Genomic DNA, 14275 nt, shown 5'->3' with positions numbered 1-14275 from the left:
GCTGCGCTTCTAAGAGGCGGACACATGCAGAGCTGCTATACTGGCATCAGAAGTACCGATTATTCCCAATTTAGGCACGGCCGGCGTGGCGCTGAATTGACATTTTGAATACTGATTTACGCACAAACACAGGGTGAAATTGAATCCCGAGGACTACTTTTGATATCTTTACTTTAACGCAACACACTACGCCTTACACAATACTTAGCAGTGCTTTTATTTTAGAATGCTACATCAGGATGTGGGCGCAGTGCAAGAGCTTCATACTGAACTGCCTGTATCCAGCTCGGAATAACCGTAAACGCGAAAGCGTTATTGGGACATTGTGTCTTCTTCCAGACATAGTATACATCCGATCTGTGCATCAGGTGCAGCTCCTCAGATATCGTTCGGTTGCATGTACCGTCTTTGCTAGAAGTAACCACGCCTGAGCAGACAATTTGAGCTTCTGGAATTGCATAAATGTCCAAGAGCTTCCGGCGTCATGTCCAATAGTGCAAACCTCGACTCGTAATTAAGACGCAAAGTATCTCTACCCAAACCTCTGAGAGACTCGCGATAGCTCTTGAGCAACAAGAGGAAGTGTAACCCTACACCGTCCTGCAACCATTGGTACCTACACATCTGCTCAATCATTTAAGGATCACCATATAAAACAAATCACTCAAACTGTGGGACGTAATTGTGTCTTGGAAGAAGATCTAAGATGAAGCAAGGCGTTCTGTGATGCAGGGTTGACCGCATTTCGGAAGGCCCTTGATACCGTCCCCACTGATTGCACCGTTGCTCCGTGCAGTTAGCGGATAGTGCCACATGCCAGCTACAGGGCTCAGATGAAACTCGTAATTGTCGGCTAGCAGTGACCGAGGGCTGCCCCAAGGTCGGAAACCCAGCCGCAGTGGTTCGCGCTCGGTGGCCGGTGCTCCTTCTTGGGGGACGCCCGGTGGCGAAACAGTCTCGAGCCACTTCGGCGACAAAGGGCTCAGGAAGGCGCAGCGCGAGCAGATTTGTGCAAGCAGCCAGGCGCGTGCTATCCGGCAGCACTCATTGTGGGTCTCTGGACGCGGGGCTTGCGTGTTAATAGGCGCCTCCGGGATCGGACAAAAGGAGCTGGCATCGCCGGTGTGCATATATTTGGGCCGCTGAAAGGGAAAGGGACGCTCCGCCGGTCCCGCTCCCGAGGGGGCCGTAACGGTACAGCGCGACGACGAGTGGCCATAATAAGGGGCCTGCGCGCTCTCTAATTGCCCGCTGTCGCAAGTGGCTATCACTCCGCGCGCGCTGTCTTGTTGCACTGACTGCGCGGGGCGGCGGTTCAGCGAGCGACGAGTCTCTGGGCTACTGGCGCTGCGCCCCGGGCGCCCGTCCTCTCTTCCGCAGAGACCCATCAGACCGCCCACGTGCACTTCGCCCAGGAATCAACTGCCGTCGCTCTTCGCCCCAGCCGTGAATGCTTAGACGGCACGATCTGCAATTACTGTGGCGGTGTGGTCTAAAAACAAGCCCCACTTAGGCACCTTCAGATGTATTATTGACCTGCTGATTCGCCCTCCTCCGCAAGAGGATTGCACGGCCATGAGTAGTCATAAAACTTCTCTGGTGTCTAGATTAGCTGTGACAAAATAAGCCCTGAGGATTTGCTTCAGAACTGTCAAAGTATTTATCTCAATCTCTCCGCTGAATCCACAGGGAACGCGCTCCGTTGCTCGAAAGCACGCAACGTATACGCACCATTACCTGTACCGCATCGGGATGTAACGGAAATACATCATCCTCACTCTACTCCAAACCGCCGCCCCTTCACGTACGCACTGATCGGTGCGAGAGCGGAACTTCAGTTTTCACATTCATACATGTCATTTTTGCCTGCGGAAAGATAAAACGAAGGCTTTTCCCTTTCCTTTCAACTCCAGCAACAAAAGAAGGAAGCGTTTGACGAGCTTAATGTATGGTAAACATTAAATGTATCCGGCCAAAGCTAAAGACACGCTTCCCGCTGTACCAGACGCCACAAGCATCAACGTGCGACTCCCAGATATCATGCAACTTAAACACAAAACTGGCCAGGACGACTGAACAGCGAGCACTTGTCAGCAGCCGAGAAACATTAGGGGAAATGTGCTTAGGAATCACTGACACGCAGAGAAAATCAGGAAACACAAGCGTGGTACAAGCGAGCAGCAAGACTATTAGCTCGGAGGAGAGTAAATCAATGCCGGCATGGCTGGCGAGAGTGCCTGACGCTATTGTCTATGGAGAAAGGAACATTAAGCATAAGAGCGCTCATTTGTTTGCAATCTCATCTCAAGGTGAGTCGTTGCGTTAAAAGCACTGAAACTGAAAGGAACGAAAGAAAAATAAAGGACATGAATCTGTAATGTCTCGAGAAAAAGTGCTTACGGTCTCTACGGATGCGGGAATTTATTGTTAAGTCCTAAATGCGCCCAAAATGGTCATTGCGTTCAATAAATGGCTTGGACAGATTTGGCGGGAAAGTTGAAATTTCGGCTCGTGCCTGTTTTCTACTTCGCTGTTTAACTTCCGAACTCCGTGTCAAGTTAACAAGTGTTTTTTTTTTTTTTTTTTTTTTTTTTCAGAGTACTTTTAAAGAGAATCAGTTGACAAGCTAATAGTCACACTGTTTTTAATTAAATGAACCTGCCTAGCTTGCTTCGATCTTTTAGTTTGTCTGTAAAAAAAAAAAAATCGTTTGTCGCTGCATCCTGACTGCTATGGAAATAATGCGGGGTTGGAAATTCGCGAACAACGCGCCCCTATACGATCAGAACATTCTTTCACACTGCGATGGAGTGTCTAATTATTTCGACTTCGGTGCAACACTTCTGGAAAGCAGTATGAGGCTATATTGAATTAATGCATGTGCTCAACCAATATGTCGTTCGTGTTTCAACAGAAAGGCTACCATGGAAGTAACACGCGAACATAACACAGGTTTTTACAGTATTTCAGGACATCATTTTCGCTCTTAGGAGATGTTACGGCTATCTATGTTACCACCCTCAAATTGTTCGATAGACATCGCGTCATTCTGATTTTTTTTTTATATGTATATATTTAGGGGCATTAAAAACCACAAAATTTGACCACGGTCAGATTTTGTAGTTTTTTTTTTTCCTCACACTCATCCCTATGACTCGGTCCAGTCGGGCAACAGACTCCGCGCTGAGACCACGCGCATCGCGGCTCCGATGTCCCTGGTCGTGCATTACCAGTTAAAGGTCGGGTCCCCTCTGGGCTGGCGAGCCGAGAGAAGGCCCGACGGCGCGAGAGGTGTGGATGGAACCTCGTACCTTGGCAGATGCGGTCGGCCGAACACGCGAAAACACAACACACTGGTCGGAGTCCGCGAGCGGCGCACAATCCAGCGCTGCGGCGGCTCTCTGTAATCCAGGGCGGGGGCGAGGACCCCAGGCCGGCAGGTATCCGGGGGGGCCCGGCGGTGTCGGCGGCGGCGGTGCGCGCGGAGGAGCGTCCGTGCCAAAGGAGCCGCTGGCACTGGAGGGCACGCGCTCCGCAAGACGTCGGCCTCCCTCTCGCCCAGGAAGGGGGCACGTCTGATCGGGGTCGGTGGGCCTGCCGAGGTGATTCCTCACCACTCCGCCAATGAGCTGCTGCCGTGCATCTTCTGCCGACGAGGGGGCGGACGGAAGACGGGCACCCTTTCTCGCCGCGAGAAAGTGCCGGACGCGCGCGCTCCGGGACGACGCCGCGTCTTGGCGCCGCCGCCACCGCCGTGGGCTCCGACCCGGGGCCCACGGAGCTGTGCTATCGCTCGCAGGCCGCGCGCCTGTGTCGCGCCGTTTCTGGGAGCTAAACAGCCGCGCGTTTTCGCGCCGGTCCGCGTGTCGTGCAAGATTGGATAAACGCTGTAGCTGCGACTTTATGAAGGCTTGTTTTCTCTTCCTACTTCGCGCACTCGAAGCCCCCAGAGGCCGACCTAAGCGTGTAGATTGCCTCAGTTGGCGGTTGCAAAATAGGATTATTCTCCGAAATACGTTTGCTCAGCCGATTTATTTCACGAAGTGTGTTTACATTTTCAACTATGTTTTCTTGTTATACATATTTTAAGTGGTGCGCTGTGAACCAATGAACGCCGCAGCAGTTTTTACTGAGACGTCATCTTACTAGGTATGATGCGTTACAAAAAGGCTTTTACCTAAGACATACTCAAACCTAAATTAACAAGGCGCTGGAGAACATGGTGTAGTCTGATTTGTTTTGGTCTCCTTATTTTTGTTTAGGAGCTGTAACCAGCGAATGTAGGAATTTTGACAGCATATAAAGTTACTACGATTAGGAAACTTCAGTTTTCGGAGAGTAAACTTGGTCGCTCGCCGCTAAGATATTGGACAGATTTAGCAATCACTCTAAAGGGGGTGATTGGGGAGAGGGGGAGGGAGGTGATTCCACTTGAACCGCGAATTTCTAGTACTGGAAAAAACAATAGGGTTCAGCAATATTTTGGGTCGAGAAATAAAACGTAGTGGCTATGAAGCATTGCTCAACGAAAACGAATAGGAATACTGATGTCGCAAACCCAAATTTTCCGCGTCACGAGCTGTGCCGGCATATGCTAATTTTTGCGTGCTGACACCTTCCTGCCGAGTAATAGAGGGCGGTTTACTTAGATCATTTCATCATACTTTCTAGGGGGACTGAAGAGCGCCTATATCTAACTAAATCAATTTTATCCGACGTACTCCTTTACCTGTATACCGATTTTTGAAACGCTACCCTGATAAAGCATATGTCCTCACAGTAATAGAACTGTGTTGAGAAGTGTTACAGGACTTAGGTGCTGCACATGCTTGCTGTTCACTTGCTAGCAGTTTCAGGTTAACTTTAGGTGATACGTTTTCAATATAGTGACAGGAATTGAGATTTGTTACTCTTGCTTGACTGAAAATATGAGCTAAAATGCTCAAGACACTACAAAACGATTGTCGTGTCTCGTTGATATGGACACTTTGGTTCTCATTCAAAACTGTCCGTAAAGTGAGTCGCCCATAATAATTAATCTCGAAGAAACAATATTCAAAACTAAGCTGTAATTACGGTCCGTCCTTGTTCATAGTGGTTGGGGATGAAGCCAAACTGGTCATAATTTTGGTAACTGCAAGCCCATTATCCAGGTCACCTTTATGCATGAAATAAAGTTGCGTAGCGTGACGTGTCTAGCGGTGTAGATATGCTTTATTACGTCTTGTGGATAGATGACACTCCTACAAACTGTTCATTAATATATATATATATATATATATATATATATATATATATATATATATATATATATATATATATATATATATATATATATATATATATATCAGCACGGCTGAAAGCTGCTTAATTTGGTTTTGTAATTTGTACAAGCAGCCTAAACAATTTTCTTCACAGCCGTTCATGCAATGCAGAAAATGGTGAGGTGAATTGGCCAGCTAGGCAACTTCACGCTGCAAGCATATGGAACCAGAAAAAGAAAAGGGGCATTACTTAATGACTTGCACTTCCTATTTGCGTTCGTCAAATGGCACGGAGAAAATGAAAAACCGGGGCGGTGATTAGAATGTATTTGTTTCTGAGCTAGTTGTTGGAACGTGCGTTCCTTTCTGTGTGGAATAGAATAGGTTCTCATTTCTTTCCATAATAAAGGGAAACTGAAGAAATTTTAGAACTCAACTAAATTAAAGGAGTCGAATGTGTGGAGGCTAAAGTTAATTCACGCCAAGCCGTTTTGCGTTAACATATAGATTCACGAAGTAATCGCTAAATAAAACTATTTTGGCATTCAGGCTTCTCCGCAGTACACGGTGGCAAGTGGGGACACCAGTGATGATGTCATCTCTAGAGATGATGAATTTCCAACGCGGAAACATTTGCTCCGAGAAAGAAGACCAATGCCAACGAAGGTAAAAGTCGCGAGGCTTCGTTTGGCGGCATCGGGTGACTCGCAGAAAGAATTGTGCGAAAGATGTTGAAACACTAAATGTCACCCATAATGACGTCATTGCCTAGTTTCACCACACTGCTGCGATGGTGTGAGGAGAAGCCATAGAATTGCCGAAAATTTAATAGTAGATTACGTCATGGTAGCGTGAAACCATTCGTGAGTCTAATCTACAACTTTCATATATTTTAATGCGCGCATCTCGGGGAAGTGTCAGAAATGTATTTCAGCTTCCCTCAAAACTGTATGAACTCCAAAGGGTACTGTATATTTTTCCCTTGTCAACCGTCCGGACAGCGAGTTTCCATATTAACGAGGCGCAAATTGGCTGAAAAAAGTTTGTTCCCAGAAATATTGTCCATAATTCGAGTCGTCCGTTTTAACGGGGGTCATATTAACGAGACACGGCTATATGTATTCCAGAGTTGTTAAAGCTTGTGCAGTTAATAGCTGCTGTGGCTTTATTCGGCTTTTGCATTAGCCAAACTAATCTTTCGCAAATTATATTCCAGAAAGCAGCACTTTCCCAATTTATTTGCAGTTATGTTAGCTTTTTTCATTTTTCTTGTTTTTCAGGCTGACTAGCTACATTATTTCGTACGGAGAAAGAAATCACTCCATCTTAAACAAGTCACTGAAATCATGGTGTTCAGATAAGATACTTTTATTTTCTGTTGATAAGAAGACAGGACCTTATAAGTGACAATTTTTTTTATATTGTGGTATGAGATCCAGCTCCCAAAAATTTCACATCAAAGAAGCCGGGCCCCAGGTCAAAGGAAAGTGTACAACCACAGTATAACTGGTGCGTACCCGGTTGCACCGGATTTGACTCCGCATCGTCACTTGCGAGGCGGATGCTCAGGCCAGAGCTTGTGTCGATAACGTTTCACCGCGCAAACTCGTCTAGTGCTGTGTTCTGAAGGGGCAAGGCATTCGCAACGCACTTACTGAAGACTCCTTCACCTGAAGCTGTGCACATGGCCTCCGATGTCGATTACGCCGGCGTATCTCCTGCGCGCTATACTTTGATCTTTGGTTGAAAGAGGCTGCACTGTAGGTGCTCAGCTATATGTCACTTTACAGCACGCAGTTTATTCCTGTTGTTTCTCACTAGGCTCAGTCTCTTACTACGAGCTGGCGAGTTTTGTGCTTTGGAGATTGGCATCAACGCGGAATAAGGCAAGGTATATAATTGGCATATTTGCTTTCAACAAATTCTTTTGCTCTGAGCAAGACGGTCCAATATATCTTATATAATCCCAGCCCCATATATCTTATACGATCCCCTCAGTGACTTCCGAAATAAATTTTGAAAAGTGATACGTAACCCCTATCCACAAGGGCCATGGAACGCCCGCAGGTGCGACCTCGAGTTACAGCCCAGCGGCCGTCACGTCTGTTCTTTGCAGGACTTTCGAGAGACTTCTCAACAGTGCCGTCATGACCTTCTTGGAAGACAACCACATCCTCTCCCCATCCCAGCACGGCTTCTGCTCTGGGCTCAGCTGCTCTACAGCTTGGCCACACACACGAACTTTGTGGGTGCCAGCCTTGACAGCCGCATTCCTGTTGACTTGGTTAAACTCGACTTCACCAACGCCTTTGGGACTATCAACCATGCCCTCCTCATCAAGAAGGCAGCACAGGTCGGGCTGCGTGGTGCAGTCCTATCATGGATTGCTCGCCTTGTCAGGACTCACGAATCGCAGCCAGCTTGTCCTCTATCACGGTTCAATATCCGAGCGCTACTCAGCTCTCTCCGAGGTCCCACAGGGTTCTGTCCTTGGCCCAACCCTATTTTCTATTTACGTCAATGACATTCCCCACTCAAGGGGCAGTCTTCTCATATTATATGTAGATGACACGTATATCGGCTCTCGTACTGCCACTCCTCGTTGCTCTGTCCGGCTCCAGGCCCACCTCCAAGGAATCACCCGATGGGCCTCTTATAACTAACTACCTTCAACTGAGCCACACAAAGTACAGTGTGAAGCGTCTCCGTGTCAGCAAGAGCACCTTTACACCTACCTACCATGTGTCCGGGATTCTAATTCAAGCCGTCCAGTCTGTTACCATCCTCGGCGTCATCTTCACCCCAGAGTTTCGCTTTCGCTTCACATCTCCTAGGTCGCGGCGACGGCAAGGCGTATGCTTGGCTTTGTGTCACGAGGGGCGAAGTATTGTGGCCCAGACGCCTTCCGATTCTTATACACCGCCCTCGTCCTCCCTCGTCTCAAATTTCGTGCCTCCATATGGAGTCCTTATCAAGAAAACTTCATAGAGCGACTCGAAAGCGCACAAAGAAGAGCCACGATCACCTTGTGTGCACGGCTTGGCCAGCTTAAGCTATGCATCTAGGCTAGAATAACTAGGGTGGCGGACCCCCGAGCATCGCTGCCGAGTGGCCCGCCTTAGGGTCATCTGCTCAGTCTTCGACGGCTCGCTCGACAGCGGTTATCTTTATTCCGCCATCAGGTGCAACAACCGCACTGGACAGCCCGAGCCCATCCACGCCCGAACTGTACGACACAAATTGTCTGTTCTCCTGGTGTCAATATCTGACTTTCGGTCTATCCCACCGACTCAGTGGATGCTTCTCCCCGTTGACCGTGCTGATCGAGTCACGGTACTTGCGCTGGGCCCTGGCCAGATACCTGGACTGATATGCGAGTGTGTGTGTGTGTGTGTGTGTGTGTGTGTGTGTGTGTGTGTGTGTGTGTGTGTGTGTGTGTGTGTGTGTGTGTGTGTGTGTGTGTGTGTGTGTGTGTGTGTGTGTGTGTGTGTGTGTGTGTGTGTGTGTGTGTGTGTGTGTGTGTGTGTGTGTGTGTGCGCGTGCATGCGTGCGTGCGTGTTTGGGCGTGTGTGAGTGCGCGTGCACGCACGTCGTCTCCTCTAGCGGTGGTAGTGTTTATTTAATGAATAATGAAACAAAAAGAAGGGAAATAATGCTGCCGGTCGCGGCAACTGATATCTAATATCTGAAACACCCGGGCTGCGACCATTTGGAAAGAAAAGGGATAGGGAGAGGATAACGAGAGAAAGTGCAGGGGAGCGATAGCCAAAAAGGACAGGGGGGAGATTTGTACATTATTTACAAAATACAAAAACAAAAAGGACGAGCTCACGTCGCTTGCACGCAAGTGCTCTATAGCACTGTCCACAAATGGCTGCGCGCGAGCGGCCACTACAATTGTTTACACTATGGTCAAAAGGTGTATATACATAGCCGGCGCACGTGGCGTCCTATCGCAAACAGATCGCGCGCTTGACAGAATGCACAAGCTACCGGGGTGGGGCGCCCGGCAGCATACGTCCGAGGTAGCATATACGGAGCATTCGTGTCTGTGAGTGTTCACGGAGTCTTGAATACAAGGCGTCGAACCGAAACCAAACCTGAACAGGAAGCCGAAACTGAGCTGGCATTTTTTGCCGGAACAGAAACCGGTTTCGGAAATAGCTCAGCCTCACCATGACATAATTTTCGTGTATTTCTTTGTCCAGACAAAATAAGAGACCTCACAGCACAAGCTTAGCCACTGAGAGCTGTATGCACTAGGCAGTAGAAAAATGGAGCCCTATCTACATTGTTAACAAAAATGCGAGAGAAGAGTGGCGCTTGCGTAACCATCTACACGCTTCCGTACTGCGCTTTTGATAGTATAAAAAAAATTGCACCTGACCGGGTGACTTTATTATTTATTAGGCTCACTAGTCATCTATAATAGCGTGCAGGGGTTAGAGGAACTTAGGAGCACAAGGAGCACCCTCGAAGAGCATACATCCTCCAGATAAGCATCTCTGGTGGCTAACGACGACATACTACGTTGTATTCTGGCAAAAAATGGCTCAGGAGTAGCTTCCGCCACGGCATCAGAGGACATCTTAGTTTCCTGGAATTGCTACCACACTAAGATTATATTTCTTTAAAAAATGCCTTCACTGGTGCTGCCCCTGATGATTACGTGTGTTCCTAACGTTAAGGGTACCAACTTGAAATATTAGGGCTCCCGTCACTTGTGGTGCATGTCTTATTCAATGACAACCCCTGAAATAAGGTGGTCAGCCTACAAATCGGCTTCCTGTTGGGCAGACATCACTCTCCGTTTTGAAATTACCGCTCCAACGGCCTGCACACCGGATGCCTTCCGCTCATCACCGTCGATACACACCTATTCTACAGGATGCTTCAAAGGAGTGCTGTTGTCCACGGGCTTTCCCGAGATGGCCGATGCCTCGGCCCACGAAGTCAAGTGGAGCACGTCGCTCGCAGCCGCGCTGACACAGAGCCCCGAGCTCGCTAGTGCTGCACTCCAGCGACAAAGGCACATCGACAACTAAGTAGGCTTGGCGCGCATTCAACAGTTGCAGCGTCTCCACTGAATCCGCAGAAGAGTCCAGTAGCAGCCGTTCAGTAGCGGATGGTTCCTGTGAAGCAATCGGGAGACACGCTTAACTGTGGCCATGTCAAGGGGGGTTTCGTCTTTGGAGACGTCGCTCAATGGTCATTCCTTGCAGGTTTCTCAATTACGCTATTTGGCTGAAAAAATTTCGGCCGTCCTTCTGTCGGAAATTCGTAACTCCGTTCGCAGGCTACATCCACAATCTGATATACAGGGCGTTCAAAGTTAGAAGTTCAGCATTTAAAAACAAGAAAATTACAAAGAGCACTATACGAAAGTTGCTTTTATAATGGGATATGAGGCCAGGCGAACACAAACTGTGAGAATATTTATCATCGTAATGTCTGTAACAAAATGCAATTATTATTCACTGCAGTTAACATGCATGTTTACATGGAAACTGAGAGATAGGGCATTTGATGAATATTCTCTTTTGCAGCAGCTTCGTAACGCGCTTACGTCCTGAGATATGCTTGTCTAAGTTTTCGGCTTAATCCTTCTAATTTCGCATATGAGACTGAAGCTCCTCTATAGTTTCGCGGTGCTTATGGTGCTTTGAATGACAAGAATGGGGATTTACAGTCAATGGTATTAACTTTCGTTCTTGTCCAGATAACTAATACTTCGAAAAAACAACCCTCTACCAGCTCCGTATGCACTACGATCGGTAGTTTCGTGGGCCAAGAACAAAAAGGACATTCCGTTTTTCTTGTCAGACGGAGCGCCATACGTAACAGCACAGGAGGTATATAGAGCTTCATTCCGAGTGCCGCGGTCTCGCATCCGCTGACTATAAAAGTTCTTGTCCTAAAAATCAACAGCGCGGGGCAATGAGTGCAATGGGACCTCGTCATGCTGAAACCACATCAACGTCAGTTTGGAAGTGCTGAAGAGAATTGCATGACCACACCATATAGGATACACTCATTCTGGTTCCTGCCAGGGAGGTTCCCCTAAAAAAAAAAAAAAAAAAAAAAAAAAAAAAAAAAAAAAAACCAGGAGCCGACAATGCGGCCTTGAATTATCCCGCACCATACATCTCCGTACCACCGAATCTGCATGACGGCCTTGCTCTCGTACCCAGAGTGGGTTGGCGGTCCACCAATAATGGGCGTAATGCAGATTTACCGTGGAATCTCGGAAGAAGTGCGCTTCAGCAGTCCACATCTCGTCTAAAAACTCAGGGCTCTGCTCGCATTTCATAAGGCACTGGTTACAGAAATCGAGACGGCACCCAATGCTTGGTGCAGCCATACCTCACACGGATACATGTTTTGTGTGTGTGTTTTTAGAATTCTCCAAACACAGGAAAGACTGCCTCCTGATAATGCATTGGCGTTTTCTGTCGCACTGGCCTGCGGCTTGACGTTCACATATATGTCAACATGGAAGTCAAGGTTGAAATTTCAGACTCTTTGTACGAAAGGGAGGCATATGTTTGACGTTGAGGGTGCATTGACCCTGTTCTCAAAACGAATGAGGGCGCAGTGTGAGCAGGACATGCCGCTAAAGTGGCATTATTCTGCGCGCTCACGTACGTAACATCAACCATCTCGGTGGTCGAAAAGAGGCCTCCTAAGCCGCGGCCATGTCACTGCTCAACTGACGCGAAGACAGCCTGCTTACAAGGCGACAAATACAAGACATTTCCTAGCATGTCCCTGCTGCCTTTATTCTTTTATTTATTTATTTGTACCCTCAGGGCTTACAAGAAGCGTAATAGAGGGGAGGGGCTTTTACACATCATTATATATATGAAATACAATGGAGATGAAGAACATAATTGCATCGGCAAAATAGAGACAAATGAGTACAATAGCAACTGAACAAAATAGATAAACAAAAACAAATAACTTACAGTACGCGAAAGAAAAGGAAGTCAGGAACAAAAACTAAAAAGAAAAAAGAAACAGTTTTCATATAGGAATAAACTCACTTTCTAAAGTATTTGTTTGTGCTTTGCGAAAATGATCGGTGTCGGTGATAGCAATTAAAGTCGCAGGCAGGTGGTTCCCCTCGTGACAGGTCCTTGGCAGGAATGAATATGAGTAGGTGACTGTGCGCTGCGAAGGTACACGAACTTTGAAACGATGATCCACACGTGGGGAGATATATGACGCTGGTGTAATGAACCGTGACTTAAGTATCTGTTTATGATAGTAGATTTTGTGAAAGAGGGAGACATGATAGTTTTCTACGGGAAGAAGGAAGGGGAAGGTTAAGGGCATTCTTCATATTAGTAACTCTAGTAGTACGATTATAATTGTTAAGAATAAAACGGACAGAACGATTTTGTACGCTTTCAAGGATTTTTATTAGACTGGCATATCCTGGGTGCCATATTGAACATGCATATTCGAGGATAGGCCTGATATTTGTTATGTAGAGTTGTTTTTTTAGAGGTGCTGGACCTAGGGAAAAGTTACGTTTGAGATATCCAAGAACGCGGTTAGCGTTCGATGCAATGGATTCAATGTGTTGATTGCATGTGAGTGTTAGTGATATGCACGCCAAGATATTTGTATGAAATAACCTGGTCAAGTGAAGTATTATTAAGTACGTAAGTGGAACAGGTTGATAGATTTCGAGCGATTCTCATTGTTTTACATTCTGAAGTGTTTAGTTCCATTAGCCAAATCGCGCATCAGTTTACAATGTTATTCAGATCATGCTGGAGTGTTATTGTATCAGTACTGCTTCCAATCTTGCGGTATATGACAAAATCGTCAGCAAATAAACAGATGGAACTTGAGATTTGGTTAGGAAGGTCATTGATGTCAATTAAGAATAGTAACGGCGCTTAAACGGTACCCCTGAACCGACTGGTACCTCAGAAGAGTTTGCGTAGCTTTACGCTGCGTTGCACATACCGGCGTTTTCAGATTATCAGACTCACCATGCTTCAACAAAACGTTTGTTTGCCGCAGGTGCCGCCGGAGCACCTCATCAATTTTCAACGGCGCGACGCCAGCAGATGCCCGCGTTGTTTAGGTGTTTCAGCCTGGGCAGAACAGTTCAAGCAACGTGGCCTGCAGTGGGTTATTTGATGGACGTCGCTGCGCGCGCACATACCGCTCGCGATTTCTGAATTACGCAAAAAAGGGGGCAAACGTTGTGGAAACATGATGCCAAGGATAAGCGCGTATTCGAAATTCTAAAAAGCTGACGTCATCACCACCATCATCATGATCCGGACTATACCCACTGCAGAGCGAAGGCGAAGACCTCTCCCATACTCATTAAAATACTTGAGTCTTGCAAACTTGTTAACCTTATCTGTCCACTTAATTTTCTGCCATCCCCTACTGCGCTTTCCTTCCCTTGAAATCCAATTTCTTACCCTAAGCGACCATCGGTTATCTTGTCTTCTCAATACATGCCCTGTCCATGCCCATTTCTTCTCCTTGATTTTTAGCAGGATATGTCATTAACAAGAGTTATTTCTCTGGCCCACTCTGCACGCTTCCGGTAACTTACTTTTATATACTTTTCTCTTGAGCAATACCGGTAAGCTACGAGTCATAATCTGCGAGTACGTGCCAAATGCGCTCCATTCCAGTCGTATTCTCCTATAGTTATTTCCCTTTTATGGTCCGGATCTGCGGCTACTACCTGTCCTAAAGACATTTTCGATTTACTTCCAATGTTTCGCTACCTAATGTAATCTGCTTTTTCTTTCCGAGGCTGTTGGACATTACCCTAATCTTCTGGATATTAATTTTTAGGCCTACCTTAATACGTTTCCCGGTTAGGTCATCAATAATTATTAGCAATTCGTCCTCTGAGTTACTTATCAAGCCAATGTCACGAGCGAATAGCAGGTTACTGATGTGGCAGAAAACTGATATGGCTATTACTAATAGCCGGCTATAAATCTCTAGTAGGAGTCAGGTGCCTGCCGGTA

General features: G+C 46.9%; 1 protein-coding gene across 1 annotated transcript in view; it reads right to left on the bottom strand.

Moving 5' to 3' along the window:
* Positions 1-3502, bottom strand: part of LOC146206196 (uncharacterized) — a 134440-nt gene extending 130938 nt beyond the window's left edge. Inside the window, exon 1 of the mRNA XM_084590823.1 lies at positions 3312-3502. The gene's annotated coding sequence lies outside the window, so the exon portion shown is untranslated. The remainder of the gene's footprint in view (positions 1-3311) is intronic.
* Between the last annotated feature and the right edge of the window lie 10773 nt (positions 3503-14275).

Source organism: Amblyomma maculatum, chromosome 1 (assembly GCF_055883805.1).
Source record: "Amblyomma maculatum isolate TAMU_Amacu chromosome 1, ASM5588380v1, whole genome shotgun sequence".
Lineage (NCBI taxonomy): Eukaryota > Metazoa > Arthropoda > Arachnida > Ixodida > Ixodidae > Amblyomma > Amblyomma maculatum.
The sequence above is the reverse complement of the archived record's forward strand: the minus strand, read 5'-3'. Positions and strand labels throughout refer to the sequence as shown.